The sequence below is a fragment of the Nomascus leucogenys genome, chromosome 9 (assembly GCF_006542625.1).
Source record: "Nomascus leucogenys isolate Asia chromosome 9, Asia_NLE_v1, whole genome shotgun sequence".
Classification (NCBI taxonomy): Eukaryota; Metazoa; Chordata; class Mammalia; order Primates; family Hylobatidae; genus Nomascus; species Nomascus leucogenys.
Window position 1 is genome coordinate 50,314,265 of NC_044389.1, and position 12,653 is coordinate 50,326,917.

A 12,653-nucleotide genomic window follows, 5' to 3' on the forward strand; every position below is an offset into this window, starting at 1 on the left:
TGACAAAAACAAGCAATGGGGAAAGGATTCCCTATTTAATAAATGGTGCTGGGAAAACTGGCTAGACATATGTAGAAAGCTGAAACTGGATCCCTTTCTTACGCATTATACGAAAATTAATTCAAGATGGATTAAAGACTTACATGTTAGACCTAAAACCATAAAAACCCTAGAAGAAAACCTAGGCAATACCATTCAGGACATAGGCATGGGCAAGGACTTCATGACTAAAACACCAAAAGCAATGGCAACAAAAGCCAAAATTGACAAATGGGATCTGATTAAACTAAAGAGTTTCTGCACAGCAAAAGAAACTACCATCAGAGTGAGCAGGCCACCTATAGAATGGGAAAAAACTTTTACAATCTACCCAACTGACAAAGGGCTAATATCCAGAATCTACAAAGAACTTAAACAAATTTACAAGAAAAAAAATCAAACAACCCCATCAAAAAGTGGGTGAAGGATATGAAGAGACACTTCTCAAAAGAAGACATTTATGCAGCCAACAGACACATGAAAAAATGCTCATCATCACTGGCCATCAGAGAAATGCAAACCAAAATCACAATGAGATACCATCTCACACCAGTTAGAATGGCCATCATTAAAAAGTCAGGAAACAACAGGTGCTGGACAGGATGTGGAGAAATAGGAACACTTTTACACTGTTGGTGGGACTGTAAACTAGTTCAACCATTGTGGAAGTCAGTGTGGCGATTCCTCAGGGATCTAGAACTAGAAATACCATTTGACCCAGCCATCCCATTACTGGGTATATACCCAAAGGACTATAAATCATGCTGCTATAAAGACACATGCACACGTATGTTTATTGCGGTGCTATTCACAATAGCAAAGACTTGGAACCCACCCAAATGTCCATCAATGATAGATTGGATTAAGAAAATGTGGCACATATACACCTTGGAATACTATGCAGCCATAAAATATGATGAGTTCATGTCATCTGTAGAGACATGGATGAAGCTGGAAACCATCATTTTCAGCAAACTATCGCAAGGACAAAAAACCAAACACCGCATGTTCTCACTCTTAGGTGGGAATTGAACAATGAGAACACTTGGACACAGGGTGGGGAACATCATACGCTGGGGCCTGTCGTGAGGTGGGGGGAGGGGGGAGGTATAGCATTAGGAGATAAACCTAATGCTAAATGACGAGTTAATGGGTGCAGCACACCAACATGGCACATGTATACATATGTAACAAACCTTCACATTGTGCACGTGTACCCTAGAACTTAAAGCATAATAAAAAAAAAAAAAACTAAAACAAAGAGAAAAAAAACTGAAAGGCATTCAAAATGGAAAGGAAGAAGTCAAATTATCCTTATTTGCAGCTGATATAATCTTATATTTAGAAAAACCTACAGACTCCACCAAAAAACTATTAGAATTGATAAACAAATTGAGTAAAGTTGCAGGATACAAAATCAACATACAAAAATCAATATCATTTCTATATGCCAACAGTGAACAATCCGGAAAAAAAATTAAAAAGTAACCCATTTACAATACCCACAAATAAAATCAAACACTTAGGCATTAACCAAAGAAGTGCAAGATCTCTACAATGAAAGCTACAAAGCACTGATGAAAGAAACTGAAGAGGACACACAAAAAAATGAGAAGATATTTCATTTTCATGGATGGAATAATCAGTATTGTTAAAATGTCTATACTACCCAAAGGAATCTGCAGATTTAATGCAATCTCTATCAAAATACCAATGACATTCTTCACAGAAATACAAATCTTAAAATTTACTTGGAACCACAAAAGACCAAGAATAGCCAAAGCTACCTTAAACAAAAAGAACAATTGGAGAAATCACATTACCTGACTTCAAATTGCACTACAGAGATATAGTACCCAAAACAGCATGGTACAGCCAAAAGCAGACATGTAGACCAGTGGAACAGAATAGAGAGCCCAGAAACAAATTTATATCCCTATAGTGAACTCATGTTTGACAAAGATGCCAAGAACATACATTTGGGAAAAGACAATCTCTTTGATAATGGTGCTGGGGAAACAGGATATCCACATGTAAAGGAATAAAACTATAGCCATATCTCTCATCATGTATGAAAACCAAACCAAAACTGATTAAAGACTTAAATATAACACCTCAAACTATCAAGTATTAAATGAAAACATTGGGGAAACTCTCCAGGACATTGGTCTGGGTAAAAAATGTTTGAGTAATATTCCATAAGCACAGACAACCAAAACAAAAATGGGATCACATCAAGTTAAAAAGCTTCTGCATAGCTAGGAAAAAATCAACAAAGTGAAGAGAGAATCCACAGAATGGGAGAAAATATTTGCAAACTACCCATCTGACAAGAGATTAATAATCAGCATATATAAGGAGCTCAAACAACTCTACAGGAAAAAATCTAATAATCTGATTTAAAAAGGAAAAAATATCTAAATAGGCACTTCTCAAAAGAAGACAAACAGATGGCAAACTGGCATATTAAAAGGTGCTCAATAGGCCGGGCGCGGTGGCTCAAGCCTGTAATCCCAGCACTTTGGGAGGCCGAGGCGGGCGGATCACGAGGTCAGGAGATCGAGACCATCCTGGCTAACACGGTGAAACCCCGTCTCTACTAAAAATACAAAAAAAAATTAGCCGGGCGTGGTGGCGGGTGCCTGTAATCCCAGCTACTTGGGAGGCTGAGGCAGGAGAATGGTGTGAACCCGGGAGGCGGAGCTTGCAGTGAGCCGAGATCGCGCCAGTGCACTCCAGCCTGGGGGACAGAGAAAGACTCCGTCTCAAAAAAAAAAGAAAATAAAATAAAAGGTGCTCAATATTACAATGAGCTATCATCTCACCCCACTTAAAATGGCTTTTATCTAAAAGACAGGCAACAACAAATGCTAGCAATGATTTGGAGAAAAGTAAGCCCTCATACACTGTTCGTGGCAATATAAATTAGTATGGCCATTATGCAAAACAGTTTAGAGGTTCTTCAAGAAACTAAAAATATAGCTACCATATGATGCAGCAATCCGACTGCTGGGTATAAACCCCAAAGAAAGGAAATCAGGATATCAAAGGGATATCTACACTCCCATGTTTGTTGCAGCACTGTTTACAATAGCCAAGATTTGGAATTAATGCAGGTGTCCACCAACAAATGAATGGATAAAGAAAATATGGTACATATACACAATGGAATACTATTCAGCCATAAAAAAAAGAATGAGATCCTGTCATTTGCAAAACATGGATCAAATTGGAGGTCATTATGTTAAGTGAAATAAGTCGGGCACAGAAAGACAAACTTCACATGTTCTCACTTATTTGTGGGAGCTAAAAATTAAAACAAACTCGTGGAGACAGAGAGTAGAAAGACGGTTTCCAGAGTCTGGGAAGAGCAGTGGGCAGGACGGGAGAATGGCAGAGGGAGAAATGGGGATGGTTAATGAGTATAAAAAGTAGTTAGAAAGAATGACTAAGACCTAGTGTTTGATAGCACAACAGGGTAACTATAGTCAATAATAATTTAATTATACATTTGAAAATTACTAAAAGATTATAACTGTATTGTTTGTAACACAAAGGACAAATGATGGTGTGATGGATACCCCACTTACCATAACGCAATTATTACATATTGCACACCTGCATCAAACTATCTCATGAACCCCATGAATACATACACCTGCTATGTACCCACAAAAATTAAACAAGAACAAAAAACCCTCAGCTAGGTGAGGTGGCCCACACCTGTAATCCCAGCACTTTGGGAGGTTGGAGGGCAGGAGGATTGCTTAAGGCCAGGAGTTCAAGACCAGCCCAACCAACATAGCAAGATCACATCTCTACAAAAAAGAAAAAAAAATAGCTGAGCACGGTGATGCATCCCCAAATAGTCCCTGCTACTCAGGAGGCTGAGGTGGGAGGATTGCTTGAGCCCCAGTGGCCAAGGCTACAGTGAGCCTTATACTTATATACATTTTTACATGATCAAGTGGTATTTCAATTCAACAAGAGAAATGATTAAGTTATAAATAATGCTAATTCAATTGTCTGTGCACTTGTATTAGTTTGTTACCGCTGCCTTAACAAAATACCACAAACTGGGTGGCTTACACAACAGGAATTGATTTTCTCATAGTTTTGGAAGCCAGAAGCCCTGAGATCAGGCACTGCCAGGTTTGGTTTTCCCTGAGGCCATTCTCCATGGCTTGTGGATGGGATACTTTCTCACTGTATCTTCCACGGCCTTTCCTTTTTTTCTTTTTCTTTTTTTTTTTTTAACAGAGTTTTTTGCTTTTGTCACCCAGGCTGGAGTGCAGTGGCATGATCTTGGCTCACTGCAACCTCCACCTCCCAGGTTCAAGCAATTCTCCTGCCTCAGCCTCCCAAGTAGCTGGGATTACAGTCGTATGCCACCACCCCCGGCTAATTTTTGTATTTTTAGTAGAGACGGGGTTTCACCATGTTGGTCAGGCTGGTGTCAAACTCCTGACCTCCAGGGATTCACTGTCCTCAGTCTCCCAAAGTGCTGGGATTACAGGCGTAAGCCCCCGTGCCCAGTTTTCCATGGCCTTTTTAATGTGTGCACGCACATCCCTGGTTTCTCTTCCTCTTCTTATAAGGACCCCAGTCATATTGGATTAGGACCCCACCTAATGACCTCATTTTACCTTAATTGCCTCTTTAAAGGCCCTACCCCCAAATACAGTCACATTGGGAATTAGGTGTTCAATGTAGGAATTTTGCGGAGACACAATTCAGTCCACAACACCACCTAAAGAAGTAATATTCAGCTTTATCTTACATAATATTAAAACTAAATTCCGGGGCAAATAAAAATGTAAAATAAAAAGTTAAATTATAAAAATGTAAAAGATAATCTGGACTCCATGTATGGTATAATCTAGGGTCACAGATATTTCTTAACCAAGTCAGGAATCTCATAAACCATGCAGTAAAAATAATAGAAATATTTGACTGTATAAAAATTTTGAACTTTACAGAGTAAAAGATACATTAAACAAAACAAAGTGCGTCAGTGAGAATATAGTGCAGGAAACATGAACAACCCTAGATATTTTAAGAAGAGTTTAATACAGGAAATTAGGAGTTTACAAAAGTATCAGAAGTTCACAGAACAAGAACCAGAAGTCAGGTGTCTGCCACTGTGGACCCATTTCAAGGACACATCAACAAAATTACAATGAGACGCCAGAAAGCTATTGCTACTATCACTGCTGCTTCTTCAGTTCTCAAAGTCAGGAAGTGATGATCAGACACTGGAATGCAGAGTCTGCTTACAAATATTCATAATTCTCTAAACTTGCTTTACAGCAGAAATAGCAGAGGAAGATGGCTTCTGCCTCCCTTCCATCTTCCAGGTCTTGCAAGAATGCATCCCTTTGGTGCAACCTAACTCATGCCACATTTCTTGCTGCAGCCTGAGCAAACATAGTGAGACAGGATTTTATTTTATTTGTTTTGTTAAGAATACTTTTGAAATTAGCTGGGAGTGACGGCGCATGCCTGTAGTTTTTGCTACTTAGGAGGCTGAGGAGAGAGGATTGCTTAAGCCAGGAACTCAAGGCTGCAGTGAGCTATGATTGCACCATTGCACTACAGCCTGGGTGACCTTGTCTCAAATAATAATAATAACAATAAAAGATTCCCAGCTGCAGGAGAATCTGTGAATGTGGTCTTTATCTTGCCAGCACCTGTGGTCAAAAGAGTACATAGAAGGGGTTCTGTATCAACTGGCAAAATCATGTCCAGCAAACAAAGTTCATTCAAAAGCAACATATTTGGGGGCTGTGAGCTGGGAACTTCCACACTGATGATAGACAAAGACATATAATTTAAAATACATTGGGAGCTATTAAAGATGGATAAGAAAAAAGTAAGAATTGAAAAGAAAAATGGCCAAGGATATCAATAGGCATTTACAGAAAAAAAAACATGAATGGCAATTTTTAAAGAAAATATGCTTAAACTCACTAGTTATCAGAGAAGACCAAAATTAAACAATAGTGAGATATTATTTTATGCCCATCAGACTGGCAAAAATTTTAAAGAGCAATGACATATATCAGTGGTGGGAATTGGAAAAGGGTGATTGAATAAGGTCAGGATTCAGGTTTAAAAAAGAGAAATTATTCTGTTTTAATTTGTGTTATGGTCAGGCAGAATGTTTATGTTCTCTCAAAATTTATATGTTGAAATTCTCACCCCTAAGATGATAGCATTAGAAGATCTGGCCTTTGTGAGATGATTAAGTCGAAAGGGTGGAGCCCTTGTGAATGGGATTGGTGCCCTTGTGAAAGAGGCCCTAGAGATGTCCCTCATCCCTTCTGCTATGTTAAGTTAGAGTGAGAAGGAGGCTGTCATCTGTGAGGAAGCAGCCCTCACGAAACACTGAATCGGCCAGAGTCTTGATCTTGGACTTTCGGCCTCCAGAACTGTGAGAAATAAATTTCTGTTGTTTGTAAGCCACTCAGTCTGTGGTATATTATTATAGCAGCTGGAACAGACTAAGGTAATTAGAAAGGAATGGAACACCAGGAATTATAATGTCAAAGACATATTAAATGAAGTGTGTATATATATATATATATATATATATATATATATATATATATGAGGTTGCAGTGCGGGAAACATGAACCACCCAACCTGAAATACAAAATAATTTTTAAGCACCTGTTATTGAAAGGGCTGGAGCAGTTGGCTCTAAGCTGTGCCTCCAGCAATGGCCACCAGAAAATCACCGCTGAACTCACCACCAGACACTGCTTTCCTTTCACCCTTTTTTTTTTCAAACATGGAAAAGTATAATGAAACATCATTTCTGTAAGATAGTGACATTATGTGTGCATGTGTGTGCATATATATGTGCATAAATTACATGTACAACGGCCAGGTGTGGTGGCTCATGCCTGTAATCCCAGCACTTTGGGAGGCCAAAGCGGGCAGATTACCTGAGGTCAGGAGTTCGAGATCAGCCTGGCCAACATGGCAAAACCCCATCTCTACTAAAAATACAAAAATTAGCTGAATGTGGTGGCGGGCACCTGTAGTCCCTGCTACTCAGGAGGCTGAGGCAGGAGAATTGCTTGAACCCAGGAGGTCGAAGTTACAGTGAGCCAAGATCGTGCCACTGCACAGAGCAAGACTCCACCTCAAAAAAAAAAAAAAAAAATTACATATATAAGAGGAAAATTATGGAAGGAGACATACCAGACTGTGAATGTGGGTTACCAGCACAAGTGGAAGAGCATGGGTGGAGATGGAGAAGTCTGAATTGCTGTGAATAAAAGGGGAAGAGGGAATGAGAAAGGCGAGGAGAAAGAAAGGGAAAAAAGAAAAGGAAAAACACTAAAAAAGGACCATTGTTTTCAGCATGGGTCCTCAAAGCCACCCTCTGTAACCTGTAATTTAAAAAGCTTCTGTTCAAATACTCACTTGTAAAAAAAAAAACACCATCATTCAGCTAAGTATGTCATTGTGATTGATTTACATGACAGCAAGCACTAAACCAAACCACTGCTTAAATTATCCAGATGTTCTAGAACCAAATATTTCCCATTCTGGAAAGTAATTTGGCAAAAGCAGCAAAACTTTCATATCCAGTGATCCAAAAATTTATACCTCTAGAAATATACCCTAAAGAAAAACTGGAGATTTGGGCACAATTTTTGGTTTAAAGATATTATTTTACTGTTAACTACAGTAGCAAACAATAAGGAGAAAAACAGTCTAAATGGTAAAAATTAATTTTGTAGATCTATGAAATGGAACATCAAGCAACCACTAAAAATCATATTTTTAAAGATATTTAACAGCATGGGAAACTGCTCATGATATAATATTAAGTGAATAATAAAGCAAGACAGAAAATGTGGATTGCATGTTAGACACACATACACAAACACAAAGACCTTACGGAGGAGGCCAGGCACAGTGGCTCATGCCTGTAATCCCAGCACTTTGGGAGGCTAAGGTGGGCAGATCACGAGGTCAGGAGATCAAGACCATCCTGGTTAACACGGAAAACCCTGTCTCTACTAAAAATACCAAAAAAAAAAAAAAAATTAGCCGGGTGTGGTGGCAGGCACCTGTAGTCCCACCTACTCGGGAGGCTGAGGCAGGAGAATTGCTTGAACCTAGGAGGTCGAGGTTGCTCCAAGATCATGCCACTGTACTCCAGCCTGGGTGACAGAGTGAGACTCCAACTAAAAAAAAAAAAAAAATGTAAGGAGGAACTGCACCAAAATGCTAATGATGATTAGCTCTAGGAAGTAAGTTAAAGGCGATTATCATTTTCTTCATTTATTTGTGGTTTTTTTTTTAAGTTTTCTATAATGAGTGCATATTTGGGATGAAATGTTCTTTTCCTCACCTGATATGAAGGCATTCTGTCTAACAAATCAGTTGGCCCTGTGATCCCCAGCTTGTCAACTCTGTGAGGGCAGATGTCTACTTCACATTGTGTCCCCCACTGCTGAGCACATGCTAGTGGATGAATGGTTGGGTGGATGGATTTGGTTGTGCTGGTGGGCCAGAAAGGAGTTTCTCTCTCCATCAATTCCCTATTATTTTCTCTTGAAGTTTAGTGGCACAGTAGGATTTTCTCATAGCTTAGAGGACCGTTCAGCTGATTAAAGTATAGGCACTACTTTCACCTCTTTCTGTATCTATTAGGTTATAAATTAAGGAGAGGATAGCATTTGTGAGAAATAGCCAGCAATAACCAGAAATCATCTGTGCATCTGTCAATATACTGTATGGAAAACCACAGGTATATATGTCAACATGTGGGACTGGTCCAAAGGGTGTCTGCCAGGTCCCACCCATGCACTTCAATGAGTCACATTCTGGCAACTTCAGCCTTCTATATCAATCAGGAAAACCAGAAGCCAATATCATACCAGGAGGAGCTGCACAAGGTAAGACCTTTGGGCCATTTAGTACATTTAAAACTCATGCCATATCATTTGACACTTCAGAGTAAAAATTTTGTGAAATGACTTTGTTCAAGATCAACATATCTACCCTTTTGAGCATCTACTCATATTAGGCACCTTAAATACGTACTGGCACTGAATTCTAACAATATTATTATGCTCATTTTCTTTATGAAGAACCCGAGATAATGTAAGTTGCTTTAGGACATATAGCTAATAAATGACAGAGCCAGGATTCAAAGCTGAGCCTGTCCAGCTCCAAAACCTCAGGCTCAGTCCCACACGCTCGGCAGTCGGATGCATCCTGATTCCCTCCCACTCCAACTGTACTAAAGCAAGTTCTTTTGTTGCCACTTTGATGCATTCATTTTCAGCTAAACAAGTTTCTAAATAGATTTCGTTAATGGAGGTCAATGCTTCTGTTCTAGAACTATCTTTCCCTTCAAGACACCCAGGAACATTTTAAAGTCACAACTGAGCAATAACAAATTATGTTTTCCTGAACAAATTTCTAATCATAAAATGATTGTGGATGTTAGTGTTTACATCCTGGCTGTGAGCAGTAGTGCAGGAAAACATCAAAGTATTTTTTGGTAACAAAGAATCACCTCTGATCTTCACTTCAAAGACAACCAGGAAAAAAAATTCTTCCCAGCAACATGTGTGAGATTAATGTCAATCAGGCTTTTCCCTTAACTTGTCTATACAAGTACATGCTTTTTAATAATCAGAGCTTGTTAGGAAACCATAAACCTCCTCCAAAATGACAGTAAAAATACCAACAGCACACACACACAATTTTTTCCTATGCATTATAAACAAATTTTTATTAATGTATTTTTCCCCACTTAACCCTGTTCCCCAAGACTAATTTTAAAAGAGTGCCAATAAGGCCCCATCACAAAGATGTACAAATGGTGTTTCTAAGTCCAGTAACCTAAACACTTAGCATTTCCTCTAATGTGTGTAGAACTTTCCTTCCTCCTCAGAGCCCATGTCTACCTATCCATTTTCTCCCAGAAGCACAAAGCTTTCTGGTCTGGTTCTAGGACTTATTCAGGATTCTCAATTTCACCTTTATAAATAGATGCTCTTTGGGACACGGCAACCAGAGGAAGGCAGCTTTGCTCCTGGAACCCTTCCCAGCCTGGTTTGATGCCTCATCTCTGTCCCCCACAGTGCCCAGTGCTACCTTGACCTTATCACTTACTGTACGATCATCATCTGTGAGCTCTCTGAGAGTTAGGACCATGTTTTGATCATCTTTGTATCCCTAGCACATAGCCCACTGCCCAGTACACAGTTGGTGCTCCCAAGTACCTGTTGTCTGATTAAGAGCATGAATGGATGTGCAGATCACCCTTCACCCGTGTGGCTAAAAGCGAGAGTCTTCAGGAGTCTGGGAAGAAAGAGGGAGAACAATTGGGAAACAGGTCAACTAGAGCAAGGATGGGCAGTTGGAATATGTGACATAAGAAGGTCCAAGAAGTCAGGCAGCATATTTAGTAGAAAGGGGCTTATTAAACACGGGCTAAAGGTGAAGTGAATGACAAGATGACAGCCATTATAGGACACAGGCTAGAGCTTCAGACCCCAGAGAGCAGAAAGCTGATATCATTTTCTTTGCTGCTTGTCCAGGATGGACTCTAACGTTTTTAACTATTTGCACCTGGAAACGTTGGTTGAGAACCTGTATCTATGTGTGTACATGAGATCCAGGCTAATGTGGTAGTGCCCTCTTTCATGTGATAAATGCTTAAAAGCTTTCTCAGTACTGCATACCCATGGCCTCCATGATGGATCTGTCCCAAAATTAGCTTGGTAAGACTCCCAGGCTGGATCAGTAAGTAACCCACCATGCTACTAGAATCTGATTAAGGGCATTATAAAATACTTTACAGTGATTTTTAAACACTTTTGGGTGAGTGCAGAGGCTCATGCCTGTAATCCCAACACTTTGGGAGGCCGAGGGTAGATCACCTGAGGTCAGGAGTTCGAGACCAGCCTGGCCAACATGGTAAAACCCCGTCTCTACTAAAAATACATAAATTAGCCAACCGTGGTGGCATATGCCTGTTGTCCCAGCTACTCAGGAGGCTGAGGCAGCAGAATCACTCGAACCCAGGAAGCAGAGATTGCAGTGAGCCAAGATCTTACCATTGCACTCCAGCCTGGGCAACAAGAGTAAAACTCTGTCTCAAAAATAAATAAATAAATAAATAAAACATTTTCAGTTTATCCCTGAATGTAATAATTCATTCAGTCAACAAAGATTTGTTGAGTTTCAAATATGTGTTAGCTACTGTGCTATAATAGTAGGAAAGGTCCAATGTAAAAACATTACACTTTTTCCATTCACTCTGCATGTCCACAGCCACTGCCGTCAAGGATATAGAAGAATGTGAGCAAAAGCAAAAAACCAGAATATTTAGTACGTCCAATTTCATCTGAATATCAGCCTATATGAAGAGGGCAATTTCTCCTGTAAGTTACTGAAATGAGGTGATAGTTGATTTGGGGGAATTTTATGAATAGATGTTGTCTTCATTCTTTATGTAGAATCCATCCTGGAGTCCACATAATGAACATTAATAACAGTTTGGCCAGAAGCACCAAGTATGTCGAATGGGCTCAGTTGCAGAAAACAGAATTCACACTACCCAGGTGCAGTGGCTCACGTACGTAATCCCAGCACTTTGGGAGGCACAGGTGGGAGGATGGCTTGAGTCCAGGAGTTCGATGCCGGGGGAATATAGCAAGACCCCATCTCCACAAAAAAATTCAAAAAGTAGCCAAGCATGATGGTGCACACCTGTAGTCTCAGCTACTTGGAAGACTAAGTGGGAAGGATCTCCTGAGCCCAGGAGGTCGAGGCTGCGGTGAGTCACGATTGTGCCACTACACTCTAGCCTGGGTGACAGGGAAAGACTTCATCTTAAGGAAAAAAAAAAAAAAAAAAGACTTCCATAGATATGCATAAAAAATGTACAAAAAAAATTTTTTTAATTTACACTAGCTCTTGCAGGTCAGCAATCTCAGAGGCCTGGAGGCAGGAAGAGGCTGCCATTCCCTGTTCAGTTACTTCTTGAGACTCACCAGTCAGAGAAAATGCTCTTCCTTCCCTGGGGAAGAGTGAGAGAAGGAGCCGAGGCAAGCCAGGCACATTATTCTGCTGCAAATTTCTCCACTCGGAATTTCTGAGTGAAAAGTTAAGCGCTTCCCACTAACTAGTTCAATATTTTGAAGTAGTTGATTTCCTTCCCTGTGATTCTGACCTGGACTCTGTCTTTCAAAAACAAGCACAATCACAATGTGTGTCTCACCCAACTGCTGAAATAAGAATTGAGCTCTCCCACAGTAGTACAGGCCAGTAACAGTCACCTAGGATGGATAAAAGTATCGTTGACTAGCTGGAAATCTGTGTAATCACAAAGTTTAAGAATGCTTCTCATTCATGTACATCATCAATCCCCCCAGACCCTCAGCATCAATGCTAGGTTTTTTTTTTTTTTTTTGAGACAGGGTCTCATTCAGTTGCCCAGGCTGGAATGCAGTGGTATGATCTCAGCTCACTGCAACTTCTGCCTCCCAGGCTCAAAAAGCAATCCTGCCACCTCAGCCTCCTGAATAGCTGGGACTCCAGGTGTGCACCACCACACGAGGCTAACTTTGTGTATT